We start from the raw sequence: 11,050 nt of genomic DNA, 5'->3' as shown, positions 1-11,050 counted from the left end.
TTTTTGCTTTAGGCTTTTTTGCTGTAACTGATGACTCGAATAACCATTCACTGAAAAAACACATGTTTGTTATTCGAAGCATTAACGGTGCAATGCAACTGAATAGGCCTCCGAAGGGAGACAAATTTGCATAGGATTGTGTATATGGGCGTGGCTGATCACGCGCTCATTGATGATTGGTGAACATAATCCGTCTCTGTGACAACAGCAGGCAGGACATGAATATTTATTAGCAGCATCATTACCACTGTTCAGTGTAAACAGTGACAATAATACACGTTCCTCACTCCTAATATATGGGCGGAGAGAGATCAGTTCTTTTTAAGATTAGTTTTAAAGGTTTACATCTGAATTAACTTGTTGAAACCACGTAAAACTAGAAGTCAAGTCAAGATGCTTGTATTGTCATTTCATCTATATATAGCTGTGAAATGAGACAACGTTTGTCCAGGACAAATGATTCATCAAAAATTAGGCAAAAAGTTAGGCATAAATATAAGAATCAGTTCGTCTAAAATAATATTATAGCTGCCAGTGTTGCAGGTGTAAACGAGGTCAGGAAGGCCGTTAAAAATAAAAGTATTGGCATGGATATAAACATAATTTTAATGAACATTATCATCGGTTTTTTGGAACAGCACCAACGCTCACACCTCGAATGAGCCGAAATGTGATGACTCACGCATCGACGTGCGAAGTCCGATCGAAGAGCAGCCGCTAAATGGGTCGTTGTCGCTTTAAGGAAATGCACTTGCAGCCATTTTCTGCTCTTTGTGTGGGGCGGATTAGCGGACAGCGACCGAGCTGAGAGCATCAGTTGCTGGATACTGAGCGAAGCGCCGCCGTCGTGTTTCTACGCCGCTGTGCGCTCATTGTCCGGTGCTTTGTCGTGCGGACATGCGATTTGCAGGTACGATGATTTATACAAGTGTTTTCGCGATGAGGCAGGGATGTGGGAGCAGGAACCAGACAGCGATGATGGCAGCAACCTGCTAGTGCTGGTGTATCGCTGCTTACCATCACGTCACCGAGCTGTTTATTGCTGAAAGTAAACCTTTAAGACTACATGTGATTACTGCAGATTGTTTAAATTAATTCATCGATTTATTTCTCATGCTGTTTTTATACGGCTTGTGACTATAGCATCGATTTCTGAAGTAGAGCATCCGTTGAGTGGAACGGTTTATAATACCGATAGCATCCTTTCCCCTAATGGGTGGGGTGAGGGGAGGACTGGCTTTATGTCCTTGCTTCTCAAACCCAGCTTATTACACCCGTGTGGTGTTTATGGGTTCGTTTGTTAAGCATGTTTGCCATTATTTTACACGTTTGTTCATTTGTGGTTGTTTAAATGTCTTTTCTGACAGTCAAATATAAAAGGTATCAGTGTGAGAAGGTTGCTACGGATGCTAGGCTAGAGCTGCTAGCTAATTCAACGTTTTGGAGCCGATTTGAATTCATAAATTGAAGTTGAATGACGACCCTGTTTAATAAAATAGCACAAATAATCGACGTAATTTAGAAATTCTTCAGTTTGTCGATTGTTATTGGATAAATATTTGGACAATGTGAGTTTTGGCGCATTCTGTCAGGCAGATATAGGTGATAGCATCTAGCACTTGGCAACAGCTGACAGTGTTTTTTTTATATAATTGACTAAATATTTATGGTGAAAATAATGTAATGATGTAAAATTATTATTTTTTGCTAGGGTATAATTTAGTCTCATAATATATCACAATATTATGTCACATATTGTGTTTTATTTTGTTACATTACACTTGTCTCTTCTTCTTGAGTGACAGTTTGGATATTTGACCTCTTTCCAAAACAGGCTAATGAGAGGGCTTCAGGTCAGACGACCTTTATGACAGAGTTGATGAGAAATCAAACATATATAAACTAGTTTGAAAGTAACTAGTTATGGACTGCTTGACCATGCTGCGACCACAAGATAAGAAATAGTTGCCTGCTAGTGAGAGACCATTCACCAAACCTGCGTGTTGAGAAATTTACTGATTGTACACTCATGCGTCATGTCATGTCAGTGATGTAGCTCCATTCAGAGATGATTTCAGCCATTCAGTCTGGATATGATGGAAACTCATGTAAAGGCCCTAACACCCCAGCTGTCAGTTTTTGATCTGTGGCCAACAGTCACCTGTTGTTTTTGAGATGTATCCCAAATCATTGGCACTGGGCCCTTCACTGCTCTCATGCAGCCTGTCGTCAGAGGCCAGTACTGATGGACCGTTTGCTATTTGGCTGATCAGAGAAGCAACTGAGAACTCAGTAAAGAACTTTTTTTAAAACAAAGATTTCCAGTGGTGTAAAAATTGGTAGGTTGATTTGTTTGGCTACATCCCAAATTCCATGGGTTGTAACAATAATAAAAGAAGTTTGATTTCTAGAGCAAATAATAACTTGTATTGTGATTCGCAATACCAAAATGATACTTTGGTCCAAAATTCATTCATTCATCTTCTACCGCTTATCCGAACTACCTCGGGTCACGGGGAGCCTGTGCCTATCTCAGGCGTCATCGGGCATCAATGGTCCAAAATTAGTAAATAAAAATAAAGCTGCACACACCTCTGAGTATATCAACTTGTGGTTTGCTTTGAATATGTTCCAGCCACGTATCACTGACCAGTTGGGACTCAGAAAGAAAGATACTTTAGTTTGATGTAAAAACGAGTGTAGACAAGGAGGCAGGTTGTTGCAGCAGTCCCTTGTGCAGAAGCATTCAGATATTGGTCTGTGTTGCCCGTGTAGCGTACAAGTATTGAAACTTGTTTCTTTAACTTGTTTCTTTAGCTACTGAGCACATCACACAAATTTAAGTCACATTAACACTGAAGTACAGAATGAGAAAACCATCACATGTCTGCATGTCTATTAAAAAACCCATGCTCTCCCGTGTTATCTGGTGATGCATTCTTAATCTTTCAAAAGGTTTGTCATATCACCTGGTGTTACAAGGAGCATTTTGTTGCACAGTAGTCTGTTGAAAGGTTCAGAGGGTGGTGTACTTGGGGGAAAATCCATCATTCACATTCAGTAGTTCTCTGGTTTCAATAAGATTACATAATATTAGGGTTGCAAAATTCTGGGAATTTTCAAGGCTGGAAACTTTCCATGGGAATTAACGGGAATATATGGGAATTTTAAAAAAATTCAGAGTTGCCTATAACAAGGAACTTAAATGTAGTTAAAAAAATCTTGCAGCATAATTTTGTTTAAAACAACAAGATTTAATGCAATTTAAGTTTAATGCAATCTGTATCCTGTATTCCTCGGTCACTTGCACACAGCACACTGCTTACTGGAGGGCCATTGAGGCTTGCTTATTATCATGAATATTAATAGAATATTGGCTATTTATTAGTACTTATTAAGCACATATTAATGCCTTATTTTGCATTACCTTATTCTACATTCTTAATTGTACCCAATACCTAAACTTAATAACTACCTTACTAGCTCTTAATAAGCCCCCCCCCCCCCCCCCCCACACACACACACACACACACACACACTCACTCCCCCCTGAAATTAAAAAAACATCCTCCATATATCACTTAAGGGGGGATTCACCTCCATTTTCCAGGCCTTGACTACCACAGAAGCAGAGACCTAATAAGCTTGAGAACAAATGCTTCATTTTACATTTTGATTGGGACTTTTTTAGAAGTGCAAGGGTGGGGAGTGCTTTCATTTTACAGCAATCATAGGGTAATGTTTATTATGCTTTTGTGTTACTTAATGAAATAATTAATTAAAGTTCTACTTACAGTTAAATCAGTCAAGACGTCATTTTTAAAATTTGTATTACCGTGCATGTATGTCTGCTTATGACCAATCAAAATGTTTATTTATGTTTGTGTATGATATAGTTTATATACCTTTCCTTATATTTCCAAATAATTCCCATAAATTCCCGTAAATTCCCGTAGATTCCCATAAATTCCCGTAAAGTTTCCAATTTGGAATATTCACAAAATTCCCCAGATTAAGTTCCTGTGGAAAGTTTCCGGAATTTTACCGGAAACTTTCCGCCCCTTTGCAACCCTACATAATATTGAGGAATATGGGTGTGCAGTGTTGAGGGCCAAAGAAGTACAATATATTAATCCAGCCAAAACTGTGAAATTATACAGTCTGTTCTGTTCTTAACAATGTATATTTATGGTATCCAGCTTTTTTTACCAGTGTCTGTTATTAAGTACAAAATAAGCTAGTGCTAGATAGTGTACAAAAGCCAAAAAAGCAGGATGCATGTTAAGTCAAATGCAGGGAACATAAGTGTGATAGCTGTGAATGTGGACAGAAGTAGCTCCAGATTATGAGGTGAGAAGCTAGGCAGTCCAAGAAAGCTTTAATTCTGAGTCACCGATTCTTCAAATTGTAAAGAGCTAGGTGAACCGGTTTGGCCATCTAGCTCCTGCTACAGCTGCTATCAGGCATGTCCCTGTGGATAGAGACCCGTGATCCACTGAAGACATTATATCTTATAACCTTTGGTTTGTAAGCATCTGGAGAACTGAGAGGAGGAACTGAAATATGTGGTTGGGCATAGAGATGTCTAGGATGGCATTCTCAGTATGCTGTCTAGAAAAGTAAAAGGGAAATGAATGAATGAACAGCTTAAATGGATGTTAGCTAACTAATGTTTTCGTAAATGGGCCCATGTTGGTCAGGTTATAGACATTCTTTTGCCTGAGTCAGCAGCCTTTTTGGAATTGAGTCACTGTCGAAGATGTGGATGTCTCTGAGAATGTCAGTGACAGAAAGACTGTTTTTGCACATGACTGATGTCAGACTCAGCCCGGACTTTTGGCCATGTGCTTCTGTTTATGTTCCGTGTCACATGTCTGCCCCGCCTTTGTTTACTCCTCCCCGTCTCTGCACACCTGTTCCCTATGTATTCATTGTCTTGTCTATTTAACTGTGCTGTGTTGCCAATAGCAGCGCGGAATTATCGTCAGTGTATGTTGTTCTTCCTCGTCCTTTGTCCTGTTTAGTTTCGTCCATGTTCCTTTTTCATGTATTTAAGTTATTAAACCTATTTATTTGAAGCTATCCTGTATCTAGGTCTGTCTTCCTCCTCCCAGTGTAACAACTGATTACCTTTAACTCTGAGACAATGTTAGAACACAACAAAATGTTGAGATAGTTAAGATCACTAAATATTTTCAAAAGTTGACTCTTTAATAAACTTTTAACATGTTAAATGACGCATGGCTCTATCATCACTATTTCTTTAAAGAAGGTTTTGTTGTAGAAAAAACATTAATGGCTCATTTGTGGTTCTCTGTATAGCCGTTACTTAGGTTTTTGTGCTAAAAGGCGACAAAGCTTTGTGCAGCTGACACTGGTCTAACAGACAGCAGATTCAATTCCTCCCTGCAATGTCTGTAATGTATCATATATGTGAAGTGTTTCCAAGAATCCTCTGTTGGATCTTAATCAATTCAGCTCACTAGTCACCAGAAAGTCTCTGGTACAACTATATATTATATAGTTACTATACTATACTATACTACTATATACTATACTATACTATACTATACTATTCAATACTGTATAACTATATAATTTTTTCTCTTTACCTTATTTAATATTTATAATTTATTCAATTATAATCACTATGCATGCATCAGGAAACTCCATTTTCTCTACAAGTTCATGTCTCAGCACATAGGTTAAACCTATGCCTGACTTTCACACATATTTTTGCTTTATTTCAGACTTGTCCGACTCAGACCATCCTCAGTATTTGCTTCTATATCAAGTATTTTTTTTAATCAGTGATATATGGAAGACAGTATGCAATTGCCATGACATGCCTATCAGAGCTCTTTTTTCCTTTTGAGACAGGAAGTCAGGCAGGTAGTGTGTTAAATGGTTTGACTATCTTCAGTAAAGTGATACCAAGGTCCTTGTACAAAAGCTCTAAAACAAATTTTGATTTTTTTTTTTTCATTTTCTATGAACACGTATAACATGGGGCCATGATTTCAGCAAGTGACATGCTACGGTTAGTTTTTATATTTATTTTTTAAAGAAAATTTAGTTAAAACAATAGTTTAACTTTAAACAAATATAGAGTGCAGTGACTGTCAACGGGAGTAGAGCACAAGTGATCCATGGCCAAGAGAACTGCAGTATGTGGTTTTGCATTGTCTTGCTGGAATACACAAGGACTTCCCTGAAATAGACGTCGCTAGAGGCGGGCATATGTTGCTCTAAAACCTTTATATGCCTTTCAGTATTCATAGTGCCTTCCAAAACATGCAAGCTACTTATACTTATTCACTTATGCACCCCATACTGTACCATCAGGGATGCTGGCTTTTGAACTGAATGCTGATATCAAGCTGGAAGTTCTCCCTCCTCTTTAGCCCAGGGTTCACAGTGTCAGTGATTTCCAACAAGAATGTTAAATTTGTACTTTGTACCTGACCATAGAACACTTTTCCACTTTTCAAATAGTACATTTTAAATGAGCCTTAGCCCAAAGGAGACGGGACCATGTTCACATAGAGCTGGACCATGTTCACATAGAGCTTTAGTTGGCATCTGCAGATGGCACGACAGATTGTGTCCACCGACAGTGGTTTCTGGAAGTGTTTCTGGGCTCATTTAGTAATGTCATTGACACAATCATGTGGATGAGTGATGCAGTGTCGTCCGAGGGCCCAAAGACCACAGGCATCCAATAAAGGTCTTCAGCCTTGTCCCTTACGCACAGAGATTTCTTCAGTTTCTCTGGAACTTTTGATGATGTTATGCACTGTAGATGATGATGATTTAACATGTATTTAACGTATTCCCCAATCTTTTACCCACTCTTTCACAGATTGGAGAGCCTCTGCCCATTTTTACTTCTGAGAGAATCTGCCTCTCTAAGCCATCCCTTTCATAGCTAATCATGTTGCAGACCTGATATCAACTTAATTATCAACTTAATTAGTGGCTAGATTAACTTTTTCAGCCATTTATTGCCCCATGCCAACTATTTTGAGACCTGTAGCAGGCATTGAATTTGAAATGAGCTCAATTAATGGACAACAGTGTAAAATATGTCTGTTTCAACATTTATGTTATCTATGTTCTATTGTGAATAAAATATTGGCTCATGTGATTAAAACGTTTTTTGGTTTCCATTTTATTTCATTGTAAGTTTAAATGTAAAAAACTTCCCATCATTTCCGCAGTTCGGGTTGTAGATTTTTACTTGTTTGTTTGAGCTATAACTGCACAAAGTGCACAAACGTTTTGCTAACAGATTTTTCAGGTAGTCGAACATTTGGCTAGTTTGAACTGATTGTGTGGTTTTTAAGTTGTAGTCAATTGCTGAAACATGGTAACCGTTCCCTAAATCCTAGATCCAGCTGATTCTCAGGACCTTATTATAGTGTCATGGTTAGTAAATATGTGCTGTCCTGTCTAATTATTTGCTTCTTATTATATGTATTTGTTGTCTTGTTTTAATTAATATATATTATATATTTCTGTTAAAGTAATGAACATAGAAATTGTTCCGTATTACAAAGTCATTCTTTTTTTTCTACCCAGTAATTCCCATCCCAATTTAAAAACCTCAAGCTATAACCTCATATATAGATAAAGGGCAGAGCATTGTCAGTTTTTACACATGTCTATATTGTCATGTGCTCAGTTGTCTTTTGTTCTTTGTCATGTAGTGTTGTGTACTGTGCTATTGCATTATTATACAATAGTCTTGAAGCAATATCAGTCCCATGTATGCAAGTAATATTGAACAGACATTGAAATACACTTTATTTGAAAAACTTCTGAGCATGTTAACTTAGTTGTTAGCGCAATTGACTTTCAGCTTTGGGTTCGGGGGTTCGATTCCTGCTAGCACGCAGTGTGTGCAGAGTTTGTATGTTCTCTCTGTACTTCAGGGGTTTCCTCTTAGTTCTCCAGTTTCCAAGTCTCATCCAAAGACATGCGTCACAGTCTGTATAGAATTCTTTGAGCTTGAAAATACTGTATGCAGTTCTCACAGGTGTCTGATATGAAGAAAGCTTAATCTTGCTAAGGGGCAGTGCATTTAATTCATAAGTCAGCATAGTGTGAGTAATATCCATGAGGCCTTTTAATAGAGTACGGTGAAGAAGGAGAGATGTAGCCATGATCGCTCTTCTGGGTCATTGTTCTGTGGATTTGCTTTGTAAATGAAGCCTGTTACAACTTCACTGTGAGATCAGAAGAGGACAATGAGGCACATGATGTCTGAATTGCCTGCCAGCCATCTGACTGAAGTGCAGAGAGCATATGAACAGTCCTTTAACCACAGTCAATGAGATCATCACACTTGTTGGCCTAGTGGGGCAAGTCATTTGTTCACACGCTACTTTCTGATATATATACAAAAAGGACCAAAACCCATTTGTTGTTTTATAAAGTCTCTAATGAGTATAACAGTATAAAGCTCTAATGTGGAAATGTTTAAATAAGCTTAAAGAAATATTAAAACCCTCACCTAAGATTATTTAATATGAAAACTAAAGAGTCAAATTGGTGAATATATCAGTAGTTATATTGTATTATATATATATACACTAATGGATTTATAGACAAGCCTTTTTATTCAACAAGACTTGTGGATTCAGTCATTTTTCCATGAGTTATTACACAGTGTGAGTAATTATAAGAATCCATTAGCAAATGGAATCCAGCTATCCAGGAGCAGAAGTAAAGAAATGTTGCTGCTACTCTGCATTACTGCTTACCCAAATGAGTCTTATCCAGGTAGGGTTTTTTTGTGAAGTGAACACTTCAGCATGTCATTGTAATGCTTTTCACAGTGTGTTCTTAACCACTTTCACCCTTTTTTACATTGTAAGTTCCTCCCTAAGTTCCTTTTTCCTGTTGTCTAAAAAAAGCGAGTCATTGTCATGTTTTAGACAGTTTGACCGTTTGTGGTAACTGTCATTGTAACAGACAAATATAAACAGACAAATATAACTTTTATCATTTTTTCCTCCATTGTTTTGCTCTGAAGCTACGTGGCTAATATATCTAGCAAGTAAGGGAAGCTTACAGCCATTTGTTTTTCCATTGCACAGACCGAATGACCTCCTTTGGCTAAGCAGATTTATTTTGAGTATAAACACCTTTTACATGTGTCAATAACATAGACAGAACCAGTGGTATTCACAGTCTAACCTGAGTCTGATTCTTGGTTTAAGTGGATAACAAACTGTGAAGTGTTTCTAAATTCAACATGGCTGCTGGCGACATACACAACGTGTGTATTTTTCTATATTCATACAGTACATTATACAGTATACAGTATGTTATAAATGTTGTATCTATGATTGAAGAACGATTAACAGTGCAGCCGTCTGAGCAAGTGTATTTAAGATACACCTTCACCTCCAAGCTCCACACTGCTGACCCACCACACACTTTACTATACACTTCACTACCTCACTACACTTTACTAACCTCGCCATGTCTTCTGCTTGCACTCACTTTATTTAATGACCTCTTATGGTTCAGTACTTGGTGAGGTTTTCTCATTCTTTTCCATGTACAATTTAAATGTGATTTTCTTCCTGGGTTTGAGCAGTTGTTTTCTCTGTATTTTTATATCCAGTATCGCTAAACCCCACGGTCATTAGACAGAATAAGCCACAGTTCTGACACCTGGTTTGAGTTACTAATAATAAAGATAATTATGTTATAGCTTAACACGGTTAGGCGTCAAGTTTACATAATAGGAAACTGGAGGCTTGCAAGCTTTTCTCACTTGTTAGCAACAATTTTAACTGACGTTAGCAAAAGTTAGACAATTTTAGAATTGAATTAAAGATATAAATATATTATTTTACAGTGCCTATAAACAATGACTTCCTTTTTTGTATGTGTTACATTTCTACAGCAGGCAAAAGCCTAGCGTGAGTGTAGAATGACAGCATTTTAAGATCTCAGACTGATCGGATTATGGTGATGATAGGTATGACTAGGACAGGACGATGGAGGTGTTGTTATAATATTTATTGCACAACACAACGGCAGGGCTGGCATTTACAGACAGCAACGAAAGGGCAGACATTAAACAAGGATAACAGAGAAAATAGTCTCACCTAGGAAAAACAACATAAACAATGAACATGAAGGAATGAATATAGGGAACTTGTCAAACATCAAGCGGAACTGGGTAACTACACTAGGCTAAGCTGGCAGAAAATACAAGGCCACGCAACCTCTAACCTAGTGTGTCACTACATTCAAAGTAAACTGCTTTGGTAGTATGTAGTCTTAACTGTTTTCAAATCAAAAAGCTAGTAGTTGGGGTGAAAGAGAGAAGAAGCAACAGACAAGCTAACAGTGAGAATGACTGCTTTTAAACCAAACCAACATGCTGCTCCACTACTTTGGGTTGGGTTCTTGCCATCCTGTTGGTCAAGTCCTTTCACCCAGTTAATGGTGATTGCCACAGGGACCCACTTATATGATGGCAGCCAGAGATAGAAGAGCAAACAACAGAGGGGCGAAAAAGAAAAGAGAAGCAGAACACAAATGCAAGCACAATGGACTAACATAATACACTGTAAGATATAAGACATAAAGTATAAGATGTTAAGACGCACACTATGTTGTCAACAATGCAATGTCTCACAGCTTTACATATCTATGTCTCTCTTAAATACATCATGCTATGTTTATAGCAACAGAAATATACTTACAGAGAAATGAAACCGCTGTAGTCACACCTGTTTCCCACACAGTACCGCTGTGTCACTCATACAGCTTGTGCACATTCACCATTCAAACACCAAGTATCATCTCGACAAACATTACAGCTAACACTGAAGTGTCTTGTATAATACATGAGCTTTATGAGGACTCACTGTTTCTTTTTTTATGTCCAATTCTAATTTCCTAGGAACATTTCAAACAACTTAAATGTCACGTTGAGTTAATCAGAACCAAGCCTGGCTTAATCAATCAAGAATACATGAAAGAATAAGCTCACCTATTGTCCTTTGGTGTAAAAAAACTGATTGTC

General features: G+C 37.8%; 1 protein-coding gene across 3 annotated transcripts in view; it reads left to right on the top strand.

The window, feature by feature from the left end:
* The first annotated feature begins 750 nt into the window (after window positions 1-750).
* The window catches only part of cyfip2 (cytoplasmic FMR1 interacting protein 2), a 29,933-nt gene continuing 19,633 nt past the window's right edge, over window positions 751-11,050 (top strand). For all 3 annotated transcript variants that reach the window (XR_009649350.1, XM_060884646.1, XM_060884647.1), the window contains exon 1: window positions 751-910. The gene's annotated coding sequence lies outside the window, so the exon portion shown is untranslated. The remainder of the gene's footprint in view (window positions 911-11,050) is intronic.

Source organism: Tachysurus vachellii, chromosome 13, assembly GCF_030014155.1.
Source record: "Tachysurus vachellii isolate PV-2020 chromosome 13, HZAU_Pvac_v1, whole genome shotgun sequence".
Classification (NCBI taxonomy): domain Eukaryota; kingdom Metazoa; phylum Chordata; class Actinopteri; order Siluriformes; family Bagridae; genus Tachysurus; species Tachysurus vachellii.
This window is presented reverse-complemented; position numbering and strand designations above follow the sequence as displayed.